General features: G+C 38.8%; 1 protein-coding gene across 9 annotated transcripts in view; it reads left to right on the forward strand.

The window, feature by feature from the left end:
* Positions 1-4,131: 4,131 nt before the first annotated feature.
* Positions 4,132-25,601, forward strand: part of MPDZ (multiple PDZ domain crumbs cell polarity complex component) — a 162,164-nt gene continuing 140,694 nt past the window's right edge. For 8 of the 9 annotated variants that reach the window (XM_045840215.1, XM_045840214.1, XM_045840218.1 and 5 more), the window contains exon 1: positions 4,132-4,428. The gene's annotated coding sequence lies outside the window, so the exon portion shown is untranslated. Of the gene's footprint in view, positions 4,429-5,657; positions 5,681-25,601 lie in introns of those variants that run through there. The other variant, XM_045840217.1, reaches the window with a different exon arrangement.

A 25,601-nucleotide genomic window follows, 5' to 3' on the forward strand; every position in this document is an offset into this window, starting at 1 on the left:
ATATTCTCCTTTTTCTTCTTCACCTTGTTTAAAAAAATCTTAAATGTTTTCGATGGAGGAAAAAAAGTTAATGATTGCATAAACATGTTTTTTATAATATTGAACAAACTGAAAAAAAACACCCCAAACTCCTTTCTTTCATTTGAGAAATTAGAGGCCAGTTGGAACCAGCAGATAGAATATAAAAACCTTTGCAAACTGTAACAAATTAAAACTGCATATTGTTATAAATTAGGCAAAGGGAGATGCACACATGACATCTAGTTTTCACTTAAATGAAGCATTAGTAATAAGAGTCATGGCTGGTAAATGTATGGAAATAATCCGTTGCCCCACAATTAGCATTCCCCAAGAGTCACTTAGTCCTTGGGAAAGGCTTCCGTTCATACAGTGCTGATCCTGGAGCCCTCAGTAACGTGTAGCCATGAGGGACTGCCTGCTGTTCACCTCTAGGTGACCGGTTGTTAGAGCAGAACAAATAATGTGTACTTGGGAGGCAACTAGAAATGTTCTCTGTGTCTTGATGGATTAAGTTGGAAGTGCCAGGTTCTATCTTTTAAGCAGATGTTATTTGAACAGACAATTGGGTGCAAAGCATCTTCCTAGGGTCTGGGGATGAAAGTGTGACTTGGTACCTGTTTACATGGAGTTGATGGTCTAACGGGGTAGGGAGACATTGCATAAGTAATTACAAAACTATACAATTACAAAGTAGGATGAATATTGTGAAGCAAAAGTATAGGATACAATGAGAGTGTGTCACAATGGGTTTAACTTAATTTGTCAGAGTCATGAAGTGATGTCCATGGCAGAGCCATTCACTGAGTCACTGAACTGTGATAAATGACCAGGCCTGAGTAGACACACCATGGATCCAGGTGGAATAATGTATGTTTGAGACAAGCACACAGGGATGCTCAATAAACACTCAGATATATGGTGAAGCATGGATTGAAGATGAAAATTTTGAAATCCTTGATCAATAGATAAGCTACAAGTGAAAATGAACTTAGAAAAGAGGGTCTCTCCCTCATGAAATTGCAGCATTTAAAGGTCAGGAAGAGGAGGATAGTTGGTAAAGATTGAAGAGTGAGTGACTGGATGACAGAGGCAAATCTACTTTGAAACTAATGAAGCTTAAGATTCTGGGTCGAATTCTTGCCTGGGAGGAGCCCTAGAGACATGTTTGCAAGGTCATATGTTTTTGTAAAATTTTCAAAAGAAAGATATCTTTATTTTTTTCTTAAAGCAGAGACTCAAACTGTATAAGCTTCAGGTCCCACACATCTTCCTCTAAGTAACAGGAAGGAGCAAAACTGAAAGTGTGATTGTATGAAATTGGTGGGGGGTGTACTTCTGAAGAGAATGTTCAACTAACCATTATGAGTTCTTCTGAGAGGACAAGAAATGTGAATAGAGAAGCATATACATTGGATTTCAGTAGTGGGTGTTCATCACTTTCTCTAGTAAGAGCCCTTCCAGTGCAGTGATTTTGGTAGAAAGCCAGATGCATTTGGTTGATCTCAAGAATTTGAACTGTGAAGGAAGGGAGGAAAGGTGGTAACAGGAGAAAAATAAAATGGGGAGAAAGGTTCTCTCCCTAGCTCAAGAAAACTTGATTTTTTAAGTGCTTTGCTATTCAAAGAGGAGGAAACATTGGAATTCTCCAAATGGGATGCTTTGAGATAACTCTACAGGCAAAAACACAAAAGTTATGTGGAGCAAATGTTTTTAAGAATGGGTACTTGAAAATGCTGATAGAAGTTTTCAGGGTGTGTTGAAAATTCAAGGGAATAAGTTTTTCTAACTTCCTTTTGTCCTAACTTCACTTTCATTTGCAAAGGACCCAGAGGAGATGAATATCCATAGACTCTGAGGCAACCTAGTCAGTGTTTTCATTTCCCCAGTGGGCAAATCTGCACTGCTCAGGCTTGCGAAAGCACAAGGGGCCTTGTGGTGTGTCATGGCCACCGACCAGCAGTGACTGTGGAACGCTGTGGATGGCTCGTCAAAACACAAGAAAAACATACACAGAGACAACTGAGTCCTGTGGAGAAATAGGGACGAAATGGCCACTCTCTCTAGTGGAGAGCACCACGGCCACCCTCCCCAGGGAGGGCACCCCTAAGGGATAGTACCCCGTTCCCGCCCCCCCCCCCACTTGAGCAGGCTTTTTATTGGGTTCGTTTGCATAAGAATTCAGGTAAAGCTCATTACTCATTGCCAGGAAGTAAGGATCAAACAATAGGTAACAAGGAAGTCTGAGGGCCTATTTTGAGTCGGGGTCAGATACCTAAAGAGCTGTAAAAAGCTTTAAGGAACAAACTTACTTCTTCTTTGGACCCTTATCATTCAATTGAGAGCATTCTAAACAAAGCAGGTTTCACAGGATTTTACATATTCTTTCTTAGGCCTGATCACCCAGGGAACCCGCCCTTTCCAGTACTGGGCGGCACCACCCTGTCATTGTTTCAGGCTTAGGTGGAGCAAGGGAACTAAGGCAACCAAGAGATAAGGACATTTTCTTGCAGACAATGAGGGCTCACGCTATGTCAAAGCCAAAGGGCAAGGGTCTATCACCCCCTTTTGCTGTAACCCCCAAAGTCCTTTCTTGGGGGCCTCCCATGTGATCGTGCCTGTCTTAGGTTGTTCCTCCCTTGGGGAATTTTACCTGTCATTGGCTAACCGACCAAGCATTGGGGGCCAGTTACGGATGAAGAAGCAGAAGCAGTGCTCCTGCCAGGGAGATAAGCCTGTGTCCTTGGTGGCTTACAGTTCCAAGGTCATTCCCTCAGCCTCAGCCTTAGCCTTGGTGGGGGTTATAGCTTCTGATACCAGGCAGAGCGGTTCCCAACAGTGGTGGATGGCGTAGTGTCCACCCTGGGCACTAGGTTCACCTCACTGAAACGCCATCATTTACAGGCAAACGATATGTTTTGCAGCTTTCTGACAATATCCAGTGATTGCTGTGGGGGGAGGGAGATATAAGGGGGTCAAATGGCAATGGGAAAAATGTAATTAAAATTTTTAACTTAAAAAGCAGCTCAAATCAGTTTTCCTCCAAAGTCTTGTATATGTTTTAAACTGCATTAGTTTTCAAATATTTGGTTAATATCAGAGAAATACAAGTGTTTTGTAACAGACAAAACAAAAAAAATTATGTCTGACAAAGAAAATAGAATTTTTATTCAGAATATTAAAATAAATTCTTTTAAATGTTTCCAATTGAATTTCCGAGTATTCTTTGATGTATACTCTGATATCAGGTTTATGTATTGAGAAAGGGAGCAATTTTCTTCCACAGGAAAGATTACTGGAATTCAGGAATTGAGGGTATAAGAAAGACAATCTTTTTATGCCTATTTATTGTTTATTGGAACTTATTTCATTGATATTGATTAATAAAATTATATAGGGTTCAGATGCACAGTGCTACAATAATCACCCAAGTCAAGTCTCCTTCCATCAACATTTATTCCCCCTTTAAGGAAAGACAATCCTTAAATGGCACAAAGCAGAAATAAATATTTTTTCCATCACCATGCAATTCTGAACCCTTCCTCCATGTTTGTTTTATCTTTTAATCGGATCATATGTCTAAGAAGGAACAGTGATTTGTTAAAAGTAACTTAGAAAGTAAGATTGTTAGCTCCACTTCTCCCCGCCCCACCTTGCCTTCTCGCTTGTGTTTCTCATCACCATTCCATACCACTTTAGTAAGTTTTCCACGTAGACAGCATCCACAGGGCAGTCCACATGTTAAAAAATGTTTAAGACGCTATAACTTGAAACAGAGGCTGCCAGTTTCCGTGGATCAATCGATTTAGCTACTTAAAATCTAGGACGCCCAATTAAATTCAGATTTCAGATACACAACGAAAAATATTTTTTAGTGTAACTATGTCACAAACATTGCGTGGGACAAACGTGTACAAAATAATGACTCCTTTATTTAACACGCCGCTCTGCATTCCGGCCGGTTGCCTCCCGGAGCCCACGGCCCACGACCCAGGACCAGCGCCCCGGAGCCAGTTTAAAACCCAGGACCGCGGGCAGGGCAGCGCCCCCTGATTGGCCGAGGCGCGCCCGCCCCGCCGGCCGCAGGCGTCACGCAGCTCGGGCAGCCGGGACCCGCTGCCGCCGCTGCCGCCGCTGCCGCCTCCGCAGCCTCTGTCGGCGCAAGTGCGGCGCGGGCGGGGGGAGGGGGCGCGGCGGAGCGCGAGGTTGGGGTCCGGCCGCGGGGGATTAAGTTTCTCGTTTGTGCGTGAGTGTGCCTGCGCGTTCATCCCGAAGCTCCTCGACGGGCCGTTACTTGAGAAGAGAAGAGAGAGAACGAGGGCGAGGCCGGGCACTCCGAGTCCCTGGAAACCCCGGCTCCTCAGCCTCTGCCCCCCTCCGTCCCCGCGCGGGGCCGCTGCCGCGAGCCGGGTAAGCGGCGCCGGGGCTCGGGAGGCCGGAGCGCGCTCCCGCGCTTCACCCGCGCGCCGTCCGGCCAGGGTGCGCGGGTGCCCGGGGCTCCGCGCGCGCGGGCGGTCGGCCGGCGGGTGTGCTGGCCCCACCCCGCGAGGCCCGGGGAGCTGCCACTGCTGCTCCTCTGGCTTTTTAGAGGAGGAGGTCTGGAAGTTTCTTTCGTCTGCCCCTCGCACGGCCAGCGAACGTTACTCCGAGACATTTCATTCTCCCCTCCCCCAGCCCCTTGTTTCTGCTTACTTGCAGTGGCTCGAAAGTTTTCTTTCCTTCGTCTGCCGGGGCATCGTGCCCAGAACGGGGACCGGGGCCTGGCGCGTGGGCCGGTTGCTCGCCAGCTCGGGAGCCTGTTGCTCTCCGCTGGACGCGCCCCAGGCCGGATGCCCTCTCCGCGGTTACGCGGTGCCAGGCTGTGCGGGGTGGGTAGGGGTGGGGAGGATTGTCCCCACACTCGTGTACCCCCTCTTCCCGGGGGGCGCAGTGCCCAGATAGTGCCGCTAATTGGTACCCACCCTCCCCCCCCTACCCCCCCACCCTCCGGCTGCTGCTCTTGGTACCACATTTTGCCTTGGCCTCCCGCTTTCTCCCCCCGCCCCGATGGGCTCTTTTGTCTGTGATTTCGCTGCCCTGGGATGCCGGATGTTCCCGGGGAGTCGCTGTTCGGAAACGCTTTGTGTCTAGAGGAACTGTGTGTGCGTTGGCGGTGGTGCTGGTGTAAATTTTTGCTTGTGTTCTTTGCAGAGGCACGGAAGTCGGGCTCTTCTTTCCTGCAGATCACTTAGAAATTGAAGCTGAGGCTGCGGAGAAGAGGAGGGGCCGAGCGGTGGCGGGAGGTGGCTGCGGCTGCACTGTGGCGAGGGGGAGTTGGGGGTCGCGGGGCATCTCCATCCATCCCTGCGTGTGGGGCTGCTGAAGTCCCTCTGTTTGGGAAGAACCCGGGCAGTGGGCGCTGTGTGCCTTGGGTGGGGAGGTTGCGGGTGGCGACTAGGGTTTCGTGGGTATTATTAGATTGGATGACCATGACTTCCCCAGCCAAAAAGGAAACCCCTCCATTTTCTTTTGATGTTGAGAGGGGAAGAATCTGAAAAGTGGTCTGTCATTCAGCTTTGGTGGACAGCTGTAGTGTAGCCATCCGTTTTGTGTTTCCGCAGACATTCCTCATTTGGGTTACATTTTACAGAATAAATTACATCTGATCGGAAAAACTAACAAGGTGATGGTTCGGGGCTTGGGAGTTTTTACATGTAGAAGCTTGTTATAGATGTCTGTAATGAACTTTTAGAGTTGGTTCGTCTACATTTGTAATGTATGTGTTTAGCGAATGGTAGAATTTAAGTATACAATTGCATTTATTTTTTTCATTTAAGATTTTATTTATTTATTTTATACGTAGAGGAAGGGAGGGAGAAAGAGAGGGAGAGAAACATTAATGTGTGGTTGCCTGTCCACTCCCCTCGTACTGGGGACCTGGCCTGCAACCCAGGCATGTGCCCTGACTGGGAATCGAATCATCTACCCTTTAGTTCATAGGGCAGCGCTCAATCCACTGAGCCACACTAGCCAGGGCTACAGCTGCATTTAAAAATCCAACAAAACTTGAAGTTCTTTTAATGCAGAGCACAGCTCTGGAGGGAGGCTCTGCCTTGCCAGAGGGAAAGGTGAAGACTTAGAGGACAATGGGGATAATCCTGCCTGGGATGCCCAGGCTTGCTGTTAATGGACTAGTTTACAAATGGGAGGATCCATCTAGATTGGGCTCTGTCCCTGCTCAAAATTCACCTTGGGGTCTTTTGAAACAAGAGTCTGTAAATCGAAGGGCCATAGGCCAAATCTGCCTACTGCACTGGTGTTTTGCGCTAAGGTTTAGGAGGCAGGAATGGTTTGTACATTATTAAATTGTTGAAAGAAAAGAGTATTTTACACATGAAAATTATATGAAAATCAAATTTCAGTGTCCATGTTAAAGTTCTGTTGGAGCACAGCCACACTCCTGTTGTCTGTGTCTCATTCTTACACTGTTCTTGGCTGCTTGCTTGCACAGCAAGGGGCAGAGTTGAGTAGTTGAATGGTTGAGACAGAGATGTATAGCTTTTGAAGTCTGAAATGTTTACTATGTTACTCCGTACAGAAAAAGTTGCCAGCCAAAGCCGTACTTTAAACATATTGCTTAAATACTCCCTTTTGTCATGGGTGCATTGTTTCATTTCATAGCCTTTCAGGTCCTGTTTCTGGTGCGCCCCCCACAACTGGCATACTTTTCCTCAAAAAATAGACAAATTAAATGTTTTGGATTTTCTCATTTCCAAATTTCATTCTCGATTTTTTCGTAGATTTTTGGTATCTTTCTCTGTTAGAAACTAGTGATTCTGACTAGTAGAAATATGTCTATTATTTTAAATTTAACGTAGCCATGTTTCAAGGTGTTCCAAGGTGAGTTCAAGGGACTTTGAGCAGCTCTGTCCCCTGAGCCGGTTTGAAGACTGTAGTTTTGCTTATTTAGGTAATGAGAAGGAGGAGTTAGGGCCTCCCATGGGTTCCTTTCCACAAGCATGCTGTCACTTAGACAAAGCTAGTTTGGGGAGTCCCCTTGACTTTTACCCATGCCTCTTCTGTACCTCATTTACTAAAACAAACAAAAAACTGATGGAGTTTATCTCACCATATCACTAATAGACCCAAACCCATGTGCATCATTCCTTGGCTCCCTCAGTATTTCTGTTTTTGTTCTTCCTTCTCCCTTTAACACACTTCCTTTTATGTCCTAAGCCTGACTAGATGGATGTCAGTGTTTATTTTGCTTGAAATTCCTATCATGTAGACATAGCCCTGTTTGGCCCTTAAAAATGTCATTGCAATTAGATACCTTTTAAATGCACATATATTATGAGGGAGTAGAGGCTGTTTCCGTAGTTTATTGTATCTCTGCAAGTTAGAGGTGCTCAGAACAGGTTCATAGAAATCCTTGAAGTGTATGTAATTTTGTATTGATGCAGGCCTTTACCTGCTGGGTGGGAAGACTTTGCTTTACAAATAAAGAAGTAAACCCATTGTCTAGAGTTAAGATGAAGGAATTAGAAGCTTGCCTGTAACAATGAATTTACCTGGAAGATAACTGCCTGAGTTTATTCTTTCATAATTATTCTCAGATTATTCTCTGCAGATTACAACCCAAGTCTGACATCATAGACTTGACTCTTTTGTGATGACTTCTGCAGGTTGGGTCCATTTTGTATATGTAACATGGACAAAGTACTCTGGCTTTCATAAAATATCTTGAGGCAAAGTTGATATATTGGGCCAGAAATGTCCTCATATATGCTGTAGTAACAACTCATCTGCCCGTAAAGATACCATACTTGAAAGTAAAGAAGCAGACAACTTCCTGTAGAATTCAGGACTGCTTGATGGTCCACGTGCATGACAGAATCTTGCATCATCATTATGTTTCCCAAACAGTTGTATCTGCTTTAAAAACACATTTGGCCTAAACTAGGAATTTGTTGGTTATAGTTACATTGTTATATGCAATATTAACTCCATACTTGTAACAAGAACGGTATTGTTTTTGTATTGTAAATTAGTGTCATTCATAGGACAGCATCAATATAAGTACATTTGAGAAGTTACATTTAGTAGGGAAAGCTGATATACTGAGATTAAATAATATGGTGGGGTTCCATATGGGCAAATAAAAAGGAGATAAGCAACTACCTTTAGATGAAGGAGGCTAATGATCAGAAATCCACAGCCTTCCTGTGAAGTGTTTTCTGAGATCTGAGGTAGTTACTCATTTAGTAGATAGAGATAGATGGATTAGGAGGCATGTTGTGTTGGGCTAGACGCTGGGGAGAACATACAATCAACATAGTGTTCTAGAAGCTTACAGTCTGAGTTGCAAAAACAGACACAGAGGAAAGAATAAAAATATTTTACATGTATAAAAGTTACAGTAATTCAAAGAAAATTAGACATTAACATAGGATTGCTTGCTGACAACTTGTAGATAGCATCTTGAATGTGGCTGTCTGTCCCTCTGTCTTCACATGGCCTTCCCTCTGTGCATGTCCATGTCCTAATCTCTCATGAGGACACCAGTCATATAAGGTTGGGGACCACCCCAGTGACCTCTTTTAACCTTAGTTATCTCTTTAAAGACTCTATCCCTAAATACAGTCATATTCTGAGGTACTGGAGGTTAGGACTTCAACATATAAATTTGGGGGTTGGGGACATAAGTTAGCCCAGAAGAGAGTTCTGATGGAGACCATGAGGCGCTTGCAGACTGTAGGCTGCACACTGGTGTGACCTCGAACGGACTGGTTCAGCAACGGACTGGTTCAGCGTAGGGAGGCGGGTTATGTAGGAGGCTATTGAGGTGGTATAACTAAGCATTGTTGTGTAATTTGATGTTCGTGAAAAAGGGAAACTGCTATTTGAGGAAAAGGTATTTTACTTTGGCCTGCAGCCACTTGTTTTCTTTCTCCTGGTGTTTACTGGGAAATGGGCCCTTCCTTTTTGTAGACAGAGCCTTCGTTTTCTTTTTAAATGTTTCTTAAAAGCATTGCTTTTCTTAAAAATATTTTTTATCTCCGGAAAATGAGTAGTATGTTACCTTTGAAAGATGAAATGTTAGTGTTGTAAATATCTCATGATGGTTTTGGAGTTTAATAAAAGCAGCATTTTTTATTCTTTAAATTACATTAATCTAAAGACTGTATGCATATCCTGTGCCTATTTTGTGGGCAAATATTTGGCATAATTTTTTCACGCCAGAAGTCTTTCCTTTTTTGGAAAAATAAAAGCTTTAAAAAACAATACATAGACAATTTCATAAAATAATGAAACCTTTTTTAAATATTGAAATTATAATATTAAAGTAATTCTTCCAAATTTGGCCAGTTCAGTTAAAAAAGAAAAGTAAAAAGAGACTGAAATCCTTGCTGTTTTTCTCTTCACCTGTGGTGGTTAAGTTCGTTTGGTCAAGGGAATCCACATCTTTATCCCTCCTTTAGTTTTATTTATATTTATGAAAAATACATTGTTATTTTGTTGTAAAACCGTCTATTCCTCGAGAGATCTAAGGTGCTGTAGATAAATGCATGAGGGGAAAGTGAAAAAGGAAACACTTGTAAGAAAAAAGCAAAAAATCAGCCACAAAAAAAGGAAGAAAAGAAAAAAATCATAAGAAAAAACTTATTTAGGTTGTGCTGATGATTTAGGTTGTGCTGATGATTTAGTGTTGATAGTTTGTGTTTTGAGGTACTTTACCATTTACTGTGTTGCTTACATTTTAAAGCTAGTTATTGTAAAATATGTAAGATAATTATTTCTTTAGTAACTATTTTGATGATAAAAAAGCATATTTTAAAAATACATAATGAAGCAAAAGTAAGTTGACAGCTTTTCTTATGGAAAATAATGCAATAATTAATAAATAATAATATAAGAATAAACTCTGTGTTTCATGTGCTCACAACTGTGAACCTACTTTTGCTTCACCTTTTATTTAGGAAATATAACCTAGCTCAAAGAAACAACATTTACCTGTAATTCTATTAGTGAGGTACAATCCCATGCCCTCACAAAAAAACACGTGTTTGTTAACTGAGAATGCTTAAATTATTCTGATAAAACAAACACATAGGTAGAGATGCAGATCGATAGATTTCACCGATGGCTCTTTTTCTCAGTGAGGAAATAGAATCTGAGATAATTAAACATCCATCTCTTTAGTAGCATCTGTTTGAACCAACACCTCTTGACTCTGAGGAGGTAGTAACTGCTGCATGGCACACAGAACACCAGTGAAGAGTGCATTTCTAAATCTCGACCTCTGTTTAAAATTATTTGTGACATAGACCTATAGTTAAGTTTGGAATAACTTCACATGATGTAATTGGGTAGTCCCTGGCATGCCCTGCTCCAGGGAACTGGATGCAGAAAATATTCTGCTCATACAATATGACTAACCTAACAAAATGTGATGAGAGAATAATAAAGTTAAAAATTCTATTCTACAATTTAAAAGATACTATGTGGCCTGTACAAGGTATGCCCAGCTTTTCTTAAACTTTGCTAGGCCCCCTTAACAGTGTTTGTCTAGGTTACTACTGGATAAAGATCATACAGTGTTAGGCTTGGTGTCTCCCCACCCCCCACCCTTCATGGGTATTTCATTTTCATTAGTCAAGTGAGACGTCAGCCTCAGGGAGACATTTGTTTCCTACTGAAGGGCTTGGACGGGCCTCTGCTGTAGGGTTCAGTGGAGCTGGAGTTTGGCCTGTCTTTTTACCCTGCCCATTTCTTACCACATTTACCGGTGTCCTTGGAGTAGTAAGTAATCATTCTTTTCCCATTTGAAAAGTGCAGCATTGAATGCCTCTTTATTCTGAAATAATCTGCTGAATATATATGTTGGATCAGGCTAAGTCACAAAGTATTGGGTTGGCCAGAAAGTTTGTTTAGTTTGTAAAATAAAAGATACGTTGTTCATTTTTACCAATAACTTTATTGACTTGGATATGTTGAGTATGTCGGCTATCTCCGTGTGGTGCAATGTCGATTGTTCTCAATTAATGTCTCAATTTGACCTCTATCAACTTCAGTTGGTCTCCCCGACCATAGAGTATCATCCAGCGAGAAATGTCTAGCACCAAACTTCGCAAAGCACTTTTGACATATTCGATCAGTCTTGGCACCTTCTCTATACACTGCACAAATCTTGTGTGTGTGTGTGTGTGTGTGTGTTTCAGTTGCATTTTTAGCTTTCTTGAAATAATAAAGCATGCTATGCTGAAAATGTTGCTTATTTTCCTCCATCTTCAGTATAAAAATGGCTATACAACAATTCACCAGTTTTGATAAGTTCTCTTTTAAATGTATGCTGATATGATGGCTGTCATGATACAATCTAACAAACTTGTTTTGAATGACGTTAAAGACCACTAAACACTAGTAGAGCCATCTTAGAGAAAAAAAACAAATGAACATTTTGGCCAACCCATTATTTGTACACCTGTTTTGAGGGAAGAAAACAAAAGAAGAAACAGCCCCTGGGCCTGGATTGTTGCTCCCTGGCTGGCTCCATTAAATTCAGTGGATATCTGTTGGGTGTTGAATCAGGGCATTCTGGCTTCACCCTTTTCTCAAGTCAGAGGAAGGGATTGATTAATTATTTTATTGAGGTATACTTTATAACTGACATGATAAACTGCCTGTATGGAAAGTATATAATTTGTGAAATTTTGGCCTGTGTGAAACCATCTGCACAATCAAGACTGAACATACCCATTACTCTCAAATTTTCCTCATGCCCCTATTTAACTCTTTCCAGCCTCGCCTCCTACCCATCTCCGAGTAAACACTGGTTTGCTCTGCTTTCTGTCCTTATAGATTAGTTCACATTCTCTAGGGCCTTAAATAAATAGGATCATACACTGTGTTCTGTCTTTAGTTGGGCTTCTTTCACTCTATTTTGGGATTTATCCATGTTCAGCGTTTATTACTATTTATTGCTGAGTACTAGGTCATTGTATGGATATATCATTCAGGAATTTTTAAAACAGTTTAGGATTCTTTTGTGCTTTGTCTACTGTCTTGCAGGGTATTTGTTCCTGGTGTTAATTGTGCGTGTCAGACTTCTGTGTTTGACAGTATTTTCTAGGCTTAATTAAATTCATGCCCCTTTTGGATAAAATTTAAATTCCCTTATTTAATGTTCCTTAAAGTTTTAAACTACGTTAGGTCATATTTTTTTTAAAAAACCTACTGGTGATTGTAAAATGAAGCGATTTAAAATTTTCTCATCTTTAAATATATCGAGTGATTAAGTTTAAAAAATTCTCATAAGTCTTGAGGCTTTTGGAAAGCTTTGTGTGCTGTCTTGGGAAGAGTGTGTGTCCAGCAGAATCGGTCTCAGCAGAGGCCCAAAGCTTTGTTTCCCGGAAGGCTTGCCTGATGCTCCCAACTCAGTCGTTTTTCCTGCTTCTTTTGACTGATTTATCTGTCACTGCTTATGACAGATTTATATGACAGTCATATAGTGAATGGGTTAAAGGACTAATTTGGTACCTGAATTATCCAAATAATTGCCACACAGTAGATGTTACAATTAAGATCCTCAAACATACTGAGAATGGAAGTGGAGAAAAGCATTATATTGTGAAAACAGTATTCTGGATGGAATCATTCAGACTTTTGGGGTCATTTATAAGATTTATATGTTTGTCTCTACTTCCTCTTAATTAAAATTACATGGCAAAGACAAAACATTTCAGGCAGATGTGCTGTCTGGATTATTAAAAAAGTAAAAGTTGGTTTATAATCTTATTAACATTTGGCCCTTTGAGTAACATAGTAAAATACAGTTAATGAATGTAGTTAATGAATAGTAGGTGACTTAATTAAGAAGCAAATAGTCATGCTTATTGAAAGGGAATAAGACCTTTTAAAATGTTTTCAGAGAGAAAATTTCAGTTGTCAAGATGGCCCTAGTGAGTCCTATGGAATTACATGTGGTAACTTAATAGTGTAGCCCGTTGTATTTATCTATGAATTATTAATACGGGGATTGCATTGGTCCACGCTTGTTTATCTTATACGCTAAGGTTTGTGTTCAGGTAAGTTCATATTAATTTGGTTTTCCTCATGTGGTTTTCCTGTATCTGGACTACGTGGAACCTTGCCAGCATGCTGTAAACTGTCATTCCTTTTGCTGAGTGTTCTAAGCACCATAGGCTGTCACCGACTGACAAGATTATCAGTTGACTCAGACCGTGACAGTGATACCTCTTTGCTGACTGAGGAATAGAAGGTTTTCCTCTGTCAGCAATTCGTAATTCTTTAGTACAGATTATGAGAAACATTGCTTTTATAATTGTGAACAAATTTTAATTTCTTGAGTATATGCACAGTTCTTCAACAGAAGATCCAAAGGTGAATGTTTTGATTTAGTGTGAAGGTGAATAAGAGAGGATTATGGCCAATTTCATATTTTTAAGATACAGTCTCTCTCTCCATATATATAGACTTTATTTCATCTTGGAACTTGTTTGGATGTTTTTTATTCTACTGGGATTTTTCATTGACCTTATAGGTAATTATGTGAAATCCACTTAAGATATTTTATCTTGTGTATTTAATTTGGTCTTATTAAGGTGATCTTCCATATACAGTTTGTTTTCATGCTGGTATAGGAACCAAAGCGATGTCAAGTAAGCCTTATGCAGTGTCAGCCAAATGGTAACACTCTTCCTGGCCTTGTGTTGAGTGCTTTTGAAGGTGATATGGCGTGATCAAACATGAAGGGTGTTTATTTCTAACTGATTCTGCCACTGAAATAATTCTAAAATACAAGGAGAGACCTCCCCAAATCAGAATTTCTTTATAAAAAATTGTGTATTTATTCTTAACACATTTAAACTTCACACCTATCAAGATGTTTTTTCACTCCTCAAATCAGTTTTTGGTCTTGTTGATTTTGATGCCTTTTAGTGCTTCTGGCATTTTTTGTTTCACCTCTTCCCATGGGCAAAATGTTTCCCTTTGAGAAACTTTTTTTTTATCCAGGGACACACAAAAAAGTCTTCCAGGGCAATATCAGGTGAATAAGGGATGGTGGGACATGGGGGACATGCCATTTTTGATCAAAAACTGCTGAACACTCCACATGGTGTGGGTAGGTGTGGTCACAGATCACCCATCATGAAATGGGTGAATACATTGAAAGAGTCTTCAAATAAATTCATTCAAGCAGAACACAGCCTCTCACAACAATGCCAGCTGGTACACTGATAACAGATGGGTTCCTAGAACACTCACGTAGTAGGGGAAACCTGTACTATAAGGGGCCCACCCTCTATAAGATAATTCTGGTTTTCATATAATATACAGGATCTGGCATAAATAACATCCCTTTTTAATTACAAAATCTTTCAAAATCATAAGCATGTAATTCTGTAACATAACAACACTGCACTCAAGCACACCATAGAACATTTTGGGTAAAATGTTCAAATTGAAACTATAAATTATGACACCCATATTGTTACCCTCCCAACCACACTCCAGCAGGCGTTACTTCTGCCGGACCCTGTATAGTTTTGAATGTTCATGTTTGCCAGTGTTCCCTACCTCAGTTCACCCCTCTTGTTCACCTCTACCTTCTTTCGAATCAAATCTGCTTTAACTTCAGCAACACCTAGAAGCCAGTGATTCCCTGCTTTTGTGTTTCAAATTCTTTTCTCCAATTACAGATGTAATTGACTTATTCTGTCAACAAATATTGGTTGAGTGCCTACTCTGGGTCAGCCACTATTTTTGATGCTTGGGATATAACCCTCTGCGGGGGGGTGCGATAAGTAGCCAACAACAAAAATGACTACCCTCGTGGAACTTAAATTCTAATAATTCCTATTTTCCAAAGGCATTTCAAGCTCTGTGTAAGGAATACATCCCCACTCCTTTTTCTGAAAACAGATAACATTGCTATTTTTGCAGTTGTTCTTTAAGTTAAGGGTGTCCCAATGTTTTTAGTTTCCAAGATTAGAATCTTGGAGAGTCAGTGTCTGTTGCTGTCCCTCACTGATTCCACCTATCCTGAACATACTTCTAGTGGCCATTGAATAGTCTTGATTATCTAATAAGTATATTTCCTTCCTTTTTCCTTACCACTGCCTTAATCTAGGCTTACATTTTTTTTCGATTAAGGTGTTTTAACAACTTAACATCGGGTTGTGTTATCATTAGTTTTTTTTTCTCTTTGGTGAATTATTTGCCCTTTTGCCAGAATTGTTTCTCCAGAATATAAATTTTAGTAATCCCTCCTCCACTCGCCATTTTATCTAAACAGTTTGTTTCCAGGCAAAGTCCCGATGAAGCTGAAAACATTGCTTTTCTAGCTTCTGTCTAGTTTGGTAGCCCAGTACAGTAGAACCACTGTCATTACAGTTATCCCTCACTATATTGAGGTTCACTTACTGGGGCTTCACTGTATTATGGATTTAAACCCGCGATACAATGAAGCCCCAGTAAGTGAACCTCAATATAGCAAGGGACGACTGTATACGTCACTGGTGAGTAACCGTATAGAATTTCATATGCTGTTAAAATTACGTAGGTTTAAGAGTGTAGAAAGTGTTTAAGAGCATATGAAGTGTTTATAAGAATGTGGGAAAGGTTAAGAAGAGAGTGAGAAAGATTTATAGGAGTGTGGGAAGGGTTTATAAAGCCTTAAAATATATATAAATAATAAAATAAATATAACACTGCTACTTCACAGAATTTCGCCTATCGCGAGGGTCTCTGGAACGTAACTCCCACAATAGGTGACGGATCACTGTAAATTCTGTTTTCTTTATGGTTTCATTGCTTTGGCAAACATCTTCCCTTAGCTAGAGATGCCTTTACCTCTCGTGGCTCTTCCCCACACTCTCCTAACTTGTGCACCCTTCAGGACAATCACCTGTCACGTTTCCTTCAAATTCTTTCTGACTCATGGTGACAGCATTGAATTCCTCTGGACTCTCACAGAACTTCCGCATCATATTGCAGTGTAATTACTGTTTTCCACTAGATTCATAGCTCAGAAGTTAGATACTTGTCCTTATTCTGGTTTGTCATATGCTTCAGATATAGGCAGGTACAGATTTGGAGGGGTAGAATTTATAAAATTTGGGATGATCCTTTTACATAAAAAACCAAAGTTACAAATTCAAAATTAGATAAAAGTGCAAAATTATTTAAATGAGAGTGGAAGGACCCTGTGCAAGTATCTTCATGCTAAATCTCCTTGTGCCCCATGCCTAGGGAGATGGAAGTGCACAGTTAAAACTTGCTGAAGTAATGCAGAGGGTTTTTTAAAATGCGTTGTATAAATACATTTATACCATTGTTTTGCTGTTGATTTTCTTAAAGTTAGGAAAGAACACTTAGCCGTTCTGTTGCTAATACTGTTGTTGATAATAAGTAAGCCTTTCTAAGCAGGGCCAGGTTTCACTTTGGTGGGAAATGATTCAGTCCTTCCTGTGCCTCTATAACCTCAGGTAACACCTGGCTCCTGCTCCTGTTAGGCTGGTGAATGCTAAGGCATTTTTTAAGCACTTTCTAAATTACCTTGCTGCCACTCCATCTTTTTATCTCTTCTCCCTTTTAGCTTCCTCACCTCATTATTTCTTCTGCCTTTCCTCCCCTGTTTGTTTATCTGGGTCTTGCCGTATATCAAACCTATTCCCTCCCCATCTGTCTTTTCTGGTAGGCAACACCTTTAAGTGTCAGTTGTTTTTTTGGGTTTTTTTTTGCCAACTGAATTTTGGAGTTTGCAATTATTGACTTCATTTCTACTCCTTTGAAGTATTGTAGGGGCAATTTTGAGGTTCCTCAGTAGTACAAAAAAGTATGTATAGTTTTTGGCAATGGGAAAGGAGATGTTCTAAAGCCATGTACTCTATTTCCTGCATAGGTAAAACATGGTACAATTTGCAAGTCCCAGACCAGAAATGGTCAAATGTTATTTGTTTTAAGGAGTTACTTATTTAATAAACATGGTTAACCTGATAGCAAGTTGGAAACAGCAAAATGGAGAGATTAGTGTCTAAACATTAGTAGAGAACAAAATAATGACAGCAATAGCTTTTGTATGCCTGTTACTTCTAATCACTTTACGTATTATGTTATTGCTAATGCCCACTTTACAGTAGCCTCTCAGAGAAGTTCAGTGACTTGCCCAGGATCTTGCAACTAGTAAAATGGTGGTGTGTTCTTTTCTTTTTTTTTTTTCAATTACAGTTTACATTTAATATTATTTTGTATTAGGTTCACATGTATGCATAGTGGTTAGACAACCATACTTTACAAACTGGTCCCCCTGATAGTTCAAGTACTTACCTGGCACCATACATAGTTATTATGATACTATTAACTATATTCCCTATGCCATACTTTACATCCTTGTGATTATTTTGTGACTTGCAATTTATACTTCTTAATTCCTTCATTGTTTTCACCTAGCACCCAACCCTCTTGTTTCTATTTTGTTTGTTTTGGTCCTTAGCTTCTACATGTAAGTGGAATCATATGGTATTTGTCTTTCTCTGACAGATTTGTTTCACCTAGCATAATACCTTCTAGGTCCATCCTGCTGTCACAAATGATTTTTTTTTTGTAATTGAGTAATATTTCACTGTGTAAATGTAACACTTTTTTTAATCTACTGATAGGCACTTGGGCGACTTTCAAACCTTGGCTATTGTAAATAACATTGCAATGAACATAGGGGTGCATTTATTCTTTTGAATTAGTGTTTCAGTGTTCCTCAGATAAGTATCCACAAGTGAAATTGCTGAATTATAAGGCAGTTCCATTTTTAATTTTTTGATGAAACTCCGTAATGTTTTTCTTAGTGGCAGCACCAATCTGCATTCCTACTAACAGGATATGGGGGTTCCCTTTTCTCTACATCCTTGCCAATGCTGGTTGTTGATTTACTGATGATAGCCATTCTGACAGGTATGAGGTAGTATCTCATTGTGGTTTTAATTTTCTTTTACTGACAATTAGTGACATTGAGTATCTTCTTATATACCTATTAGTCACCTGTATGTCCTCTTTGGGGAAATGTCTATTCAGGTCCTTTGCCCATTTTTTAATTGGATTTTTTTTTGTGGTGTTGAGTTGTATGAGTTCTTTATAAATTTTGGATATTAACCCCTTATTGGATGTATCACTGGCAGATATATCCTCCCATTGAGTAGGTTGTCTTTTTGTTTTGTTGATTGTTACCTTTGCTGTGAAAAATCTTGTAAGTTTGATGTAGTCCCATTTGTTTTTTTTTTGTTTGTTTTTCCCTTTTGTTTGCTTTGCTTGGGGAGATATATCAGAAAAAATATTTCTGAGAGAAATGTGAAAGATTCAACTGCCTTTGTTTTCTTTTAAGGGTCTTATGGTTTGAGTCTTTCTTTTAAGTCTTTAATCATTTTAAATTTATTCTTGTATATGGTATAAGAAGGTGGTCTAGTTTCATTTTTTCACATATATCTGTCCAATTTTCCCAACACCGTTTACTAAATAGACTGTTTTTAGCCCATTGTATGTCCTTGGTGCCTTTGTCATAGATGAATTAGCTATAAAGGTATGGGTTTATTTTGGGGCTGTCTGTTGTTTTATTGATCTGTGTGTCTGTTTTTATGTCAGTTTCATAGTGTTTTGTTTATTATAACCTTGGGGTAAAGTTTGATATCAGGCAGTGTGATACATCTGATGTTCTTTTTTATGAAGATCTCTGTGGCTATTTGGGGTCTTTTATGGTTTGTTATAAATTTTTGGATTATTTATTGTAGTTTTTTGAAAAATGCCATTGGATTTTGATAGAAATTATATTAAATCTATAGAGAGTTTTGGGTAGTATGACATTTTAATGATGTTATTTTTCCTATCCATGAGCGCAGTATATACTTCCATTAACTTCTATCATTTTCAGTTTCTTTCTTCAGTATATTATAATTTTCTGAGTATAGTTCTTTTATTTCCTTAGTTAAATTTATCTCTATTTTACTTTTCTTGATGGAATAGGAGATTGGATTGTTTTCTTAGTTTCTATTTCTGATAGTTCATTATTGGTGTCTAAAGATGCTGCCAATTTCTGAATATATATTTTGTATCCTGCTACTTTACTGAATTCACATAATTTACTTTTTTGGTGTAATATTCACGGTTCTTTATGAACAGTATCATGTCATCTGCAGTTAATGACAGTTTTTACTTTTTCTTTTCCAATTTAGATGTCTTCTATTTCTTCTTGTCTGAATGCAGTGGCTGGGACTTCTAGAACTGTGTTGAATTAGAGAGATGAAAGTGGACATCCCTGTCTTATTCCTGCTTTTAAGGGAAACACTTTTAGTGTTTTTGTTAAGTGTGATGTTAGGTGTGGGTTTGTCATATGTAACTCTTATATTGAGACATATTCTCTCTGTTCCTAGTTTGCTGAGAGTTTTTATAATCAATGGGTATTGGATTTTGTCTAATGCTTTTTCTGCATCTATTGATATCATATAATTTTTATCTTTCAGTTTGTTTATGTGGTATATCTTGTTATTGATTTGTGGATATTATAGAAATATTGTATCCCAGGATTAGATCCCACTTGATCAGGGTATATAATGTCTTTAATATATTGCTAAATTCTGTTTCCTAATATTTTGTTTATGATTTTTGTATCTATGTTCATCAGGGATATTGGCCTGTAATTTTCCTTCTCTATAGTGACTTTATTTGGTTCTGGAATAAGATAATGTTGGCCTCAAAAATGAGTTTGGCAGTCCTCCCTTCTCCTTAATTTTTTAGAATAGTTTGAAAAGGGTAGGTGTAAGTTCCTCTTCGAATATTTGGTAAAATTCACCTGTAAAGCCATTCAGTCCAGGCCTTCTGTGTGCTGGGAGTTTTTTGATAACTGCTTTTATTTTGTTTGTTGTAATCAGTCTGTTTAGATTTTCTGTTTCTTCTTGGTTCATTCAGTCTTGGAAGATTGTATGTTTCTAGGAATGTATCCATTTCTCCTGGATTGTCTGGTTTGTTAGCATATAGTTGTTTGTAATATTTTCTCATAATCATTTGTATTTCTGGGGTGTCACTTATTACTTCTCCTCTTTCATTTTTATTTTATTTATTTGGGACCTCTCTTTTTCTCTTGATGAGGGTATTTAAAGGTTTGTCAGTCTTGTTTATCTTCATAGAGCCCGCTTTTGGTTTCATTGATCTCTTGTATTGTTTTTAAGACTCTTTCATTTACTTATGCTCTGATCATTTATTACTTCCTTTTTTCTACTCACTTGGGGCTTTGTTGTTTTTCTAGTTCCTTTATGTGTAAGGTTAGATTGTTTGTTTCTTGAGGTAAACCTACACTGCTGTGATATTTCTCATAGGATTGCTTGAGCTGTGTTCCTTCGATTTAGGGTTTTTGTGTTTTCGTTTTCATTTGTATCAAGTTATCTTTGGATTTCTTCTTTGATCCCATTGTTAACTCATTCATCGTTTAGTAACATGTTATTTAGCCTCTATGTGTTTGTGTACCTCTCAGTTTCTTTCTTTGTTATCCATTTGTAGTTTCATAGCATAAGGTCTGAGAAGATTCTTGATGTGATTTGTCTTCTTAAATTTATTATGACTTGTTCTGTGGCCTATCATGTGGTCTATTCTGGAAAATGTTCCATGTGTACTTAAAAAGAATGTATATTCTGCTATTTTGGGGCAAAATGTTCTGAAAATATCAATTAAATTCATCTGTTTTATGTGTCATTTAAGGGTATTCTTTCCATGTTGATTTTTTTGTCTGGATGATCTATCCATGGATGTCAATGGGGTTTAAAAGCCTCTATGACTGTGTTACTGTCGATCTCTCCCTTAACGTCTATCAGTTTTTGCTTTATGTATTTAGGAGCAATGTTTGCCCCTTTGTTGGTTACATAAGTATTTACAAGAGTTCTGTCCCGTAATTGGATTGATCCCTTTATCAATGTGTGATGTCCTTTTTGTTTGTTTCTTACTATAACCTTTATTTTAAAGTCTATTTTGTCTGATATAAGTATTGCAACCCAGCTTTTTTGTTTCTATTTGCATAAATATCTTTTCCTATTCTTATACTTTTATTCTGTTTATATCTTTTGTTCTGAGGTGGGTATTTTGGTTATTCATTTGTTGAAGTTCTGAGTTCCTTGAGCATTCTCATAACCATTGTTTTTGAACTCTCTGCTAGGTTGCTTGTCTCCATTTCATTTAGTTCCTTTTCTAGGGATTTATCCTGTTTTTTCATTTGGGTCATGTTTCTTTGTCTCCTCATTTTGCTTGCCTCTCTATTTATTTTTATGTGCTTTGTAGATCTGCTGTTACCACCACCCATCTTGGTAGAGTGACCTTTGAAATAGATGTCCTGTGTGGCTCAGTGGTTCAGCCTCCCTGATCACCTGAGCTAAGTGTTCCAGGAATGCCCCTTGCATGGGTTTTGTGAGCTCTCCTGTTGAAGTTCAGTCTCAATTGCTTTTGGCCCATCCATGGGTGGGCCTTGCCCTCAGGTTGTCTGGCTGTGAGGACTGACCCTGACCACAGTGTACAAGCTGCTGTGTGTGTGGGCTGACCCCATTAAGCAGATTTGCCCCAGCAGGGTTTGGTGCCTGCTGAGATCTGGTGACATGTTCTTTTAAAAGAAGTTTATAAAGCAGTCTGGGAACTCTAAAAGCATAGTTGCATGGGACTACTTAATCTAAAGGTAAATAACTTTTTGCTTTTCTTTACTATTGTTATTATTAGAGCTCAGAGCTATGATTTGGTGGAAAGGACTTGGCTTTAATGTCATCAGACTTGGTTTGGCTTTAAATGTTAGCTCCGTTGCTTATAAGCTTCATGAATGTAAGGGAAAACTCTTTATCTCTCTGAGCCTGAGTTTTCTTACTTGAAGTTGGGTCTATCTAATACGGAGCTATTGGTAGTATTAAGGGAAATGTGTGTGTAACATGCATGGCTCTGTTTAAGGAGACAAGAATATATGAAGGCTATTTCATAAATGATTTCATGTCAAACAGTAAAATTAGTGGTGGTTGACTGGCTAAAAATTGCACTAAAAATTGGAGGCTATTCTCTGGAGAAATCATTATTATAGTAAATGCAATAGCAGTCAATTCTTAAATGCAGTTGTATTATTATGTTATTGACTAGCAGTTTTAAAAAGAGTCAGATAACAAATTATTGCTTTTATTTGTGAGTTACAACCAATCCTACATTTTAGACATCCAGTAGTGAATATGTATGTGAAAACTTTTATATCTTAAAGGGAGTACTTGGTGATAAATTTATGCCTGAAGAATAAAGTTGTTTTTTAATCAACAAAATTGCATGGAAAACTTAACAATTTATTTCTTAGACTATCTACTCAGGATATACATGCAGCCTGATTGAGTAAGGGTTTTAAGCCCATTTTTCTTTCTTCTCTGCCCCCAAAGTTTCTTACAGCTGAATTACATTAGTTTTGGCTGAAGCTTTTAGATAATTTTGATGTTCTATTACATAGAATTTTCAGTACTGCCACATACTAATGGCTGTAGAAATATGATTGCTTAAAAAATGTCTGAGTTACGTGAGCTTGAGAAAGTTAGTAATCTCTGTGACCTATTTCTGCATCTGTGCAATTTATTAGCAACTTGTTTTAGAAAGGGTAAAAGCTCACAAAATTTTCTGTGTCTTCAGGTAAGATATTTTAAATTATTAAGCATTAATAATTTAATAATTTATTAAGCATTAATAACTTCAAATAAATTTGTAATTTTTTTCTGGCTGAAAAGTATTGTGTGAAAAGTAGTGCAAAGAGTGGGCTCAGAGAAAGTGAGAGAATGGGATCATTCATGAGCCCTTTCCATATAGTGCTTCTCTGAGCAAAGATGTCCGCATAGCCACTGTCTTTGGTACTAGCCACCATAGGCATAGTACAGGGAAGAAAAACAGCCATATTCACTATCACACTAATGTGCTGTTTTCTTCCCAGAGGATTTCCTCTCAGAAATTTGAGCCTGTCGCTTTTTTAGTAAGGTTTGTAAACTTTATCTTTACCCTTGTCCAAATTCAGCAAAAGGGAAATTATGAAAGGCACAAACTGAATTCAGGAGGCACTGATTGATAGGGAAGGATAAAAATATCTAATTATGTATAGTACTTATAACTCAGTGATAGCTGAATAGGTGGTATGATAGACAACACTCTTCATAATTTTTGTAGAAAAGATTCCAGAACTGGAGAAACAATTTGGAACAATAATGGGGAAATGGGGGAAGTAGAGTTATTTTAAAAGTTATAAGGACTAACACTAGTAAATGACCTTCGGTGAAGGGCATTAATCAAGGTAGTTTGGGTGGGGAGATAAGTCAAAGTGCCATGGTTGTAATGTTCTCATCTACCCTCTCACCTCCTAATTCCAGTTTCATCTGTATTTAGAGAAGTTGTTCCCATTCACTATCTTTTAGGACAGAGGTTTTCAACCACTGTGCCACAAAAATTTTTAAAACATGTAGTAAGTACCTGACTGTTTACTCAGAGGCACTGACCTCTTTTCCCTTAGATTGTCAAATGAAAAAAAATGACAAAAAACAATATAACAATAGCCATTTGATGGGAATGAATTAAAATTATACCAATTTTTTTGGTCACATAGGAAAAAATATTTTTGGGTGTGCTGCAGAATTAGTAATTTAGTGTATGTGTGCTGTGAAATGAAAAACTTTGAAAATTGCTGCTTTAGGACTTTACCCTGAGGAATCATTCAGTTACACCTGACAAAACCACATATTGTTCTGCCCCAGTATCAACACTGAGATCTCACAAACTCAGAAAAAATCCTGTCACTGAGAGGGGGCTGAGAAGTGACAGATATCTTCTGTATTACCTCCCCCAGCAATTGATAAGTCTTAATGCAGGACAGCAGCTGGCCATGTTTTGGGTCCCATGGGGACACCTTAAGTATCCCTGCTTTTCCTAAGCACCAAGGACATAGTCTTGCCTGGAGAATTACCTCATTCCAGGCAGCAAAAGGGCAGGAGGCTGGAAGCCAAAGTAATTTCTCTGGAGTCCTTGTTGCCAGTGTAGAAATTGCACCAGGGAATTCTGCCGCACAGAGTTAATCCCTCTGCACAGTTTCGGCTTCCCCAGGGACATTATGTGACTGGAATGAGTGCTTTAAGAGCAGCTATAGGCCTATGCAGTCTGATGTCTACCCAGTGTTTGCCTGCGAGGACAGCCCTTGAAGGGATTTCCCTGCATGTTTCTGCCTAAGAAATATGCTGGCCTGTTGAGTCTTGGTGCCTCCACGAAAATGTGGTGGCAAATGGGCAAACTGCCCAACAAACCTGAATTCCCCTGAGTTTAACTTGGGAGTGAGAGAGAGTAAGAGGTTGAATCTTCATTCTCAGAAGCATCTGCATTTTTTCTCTGAGTCACCACGTTTGGTGTGACTTAACAATTGAGGGCTCCCGTCCCATAGGGATTTACTAAGAGATAAGATTATGGAGGGAAAATATGTAAAAATGGGTGTCCAGAGAGAAAACACTGGAATCCATAGTTTGCTAATGTGTATGTGTGGACTGTTTTTTTTTTTTTTAAATTATGGATGAGGGTGGAGGAGGAAAGAAATAAATACAATACAATGGAGTTTAGCCTTTCAAATAGTCAGTTGAATGATAACAGCAGCCTGAGATTTTAATCCCATACATACACACAACTGATTTGTTATCTAACCAAACCTCAGGGAGCTCCAGCTTATCTGTGAGCTACGTGTTTTGCGGTGCTAATTATAAAATTGACTTCATAGTTGGGTATGAGCAGTAAACAAGGGGGCTTAACTTAAAAGCATCATAGAATGTAATATGTCATTCTAGAAGTGGCTGTGAGTCTGGTAAAAGTCTTTATAAAGCTACTTTGAGCTTTAAGGAGTCTGCCATTAAGGTAAGAACATGTAGACTTTTTTAAAAGACAAGGAACCTTTCACCTCAGGCCAACAGTCTTAAAAATGAAAGGAAGTGACTTTCAAAACAAAAGTTAATTTAATAAATGTTTGTTAGTATAAATATAGTTGTTGTTTAAGTATATCTATTATAAAATATTTTCATTTCTGTGTTATACCAAATTTTTTGGACTATAAGATGCACCTAGGTTTTAGAGGAGGAAAATAAGAAAAAAATTTTCAAAGCAAAAAATGTGGTAAATTATTTAATAACATAAATAACATAGGCTGCTGACACCCCCCCCCCCCCCAGTGAACCAGGTAAGCTACATTCAGACTATAAGATGCACCCCCTTTCCCCCCAAATTTGGGGTATGGGTCTTATAGTCCAAAAATATGGGTATATATTTTTCTTTACAAAAAGTCAACAAGTGTTTTTTTTCTTCCTATTAGGAAATTCCTGGGAAAGGAATGAGACGATATTACTTTTACCAAAACTTGCTTAGAGTATATGGATTCTTGGCCAAAGTTTTGATTTCTGTATCTCTACATGTTATGGATTATTATGACACTTCTTCATATTAGAGTATCAGCTTAGATATTATGTGACTAACTATTCCTTATATTGTCATATGAATATATATGAAAGATAAGTTTTCTTTCA

Source organism: Phyllostomus hastatus, unplaced genomic scaffold (genome assembly GCF_019186645.2).
Source record: "Phyllostomus hastatus isolate PE091 unplaced genomic scaffold, TTU_PhHast_1.1 phas_contig_34, whole genome shotgun sequence".
Taxonomy (NCBI): domain Eukaryota; kingdom Metazoa; phylum Chordata; class Mammalia; order Chiroptera; family Phyllostomidae; genus Phyllostomus; species Phyllostomus hastatus.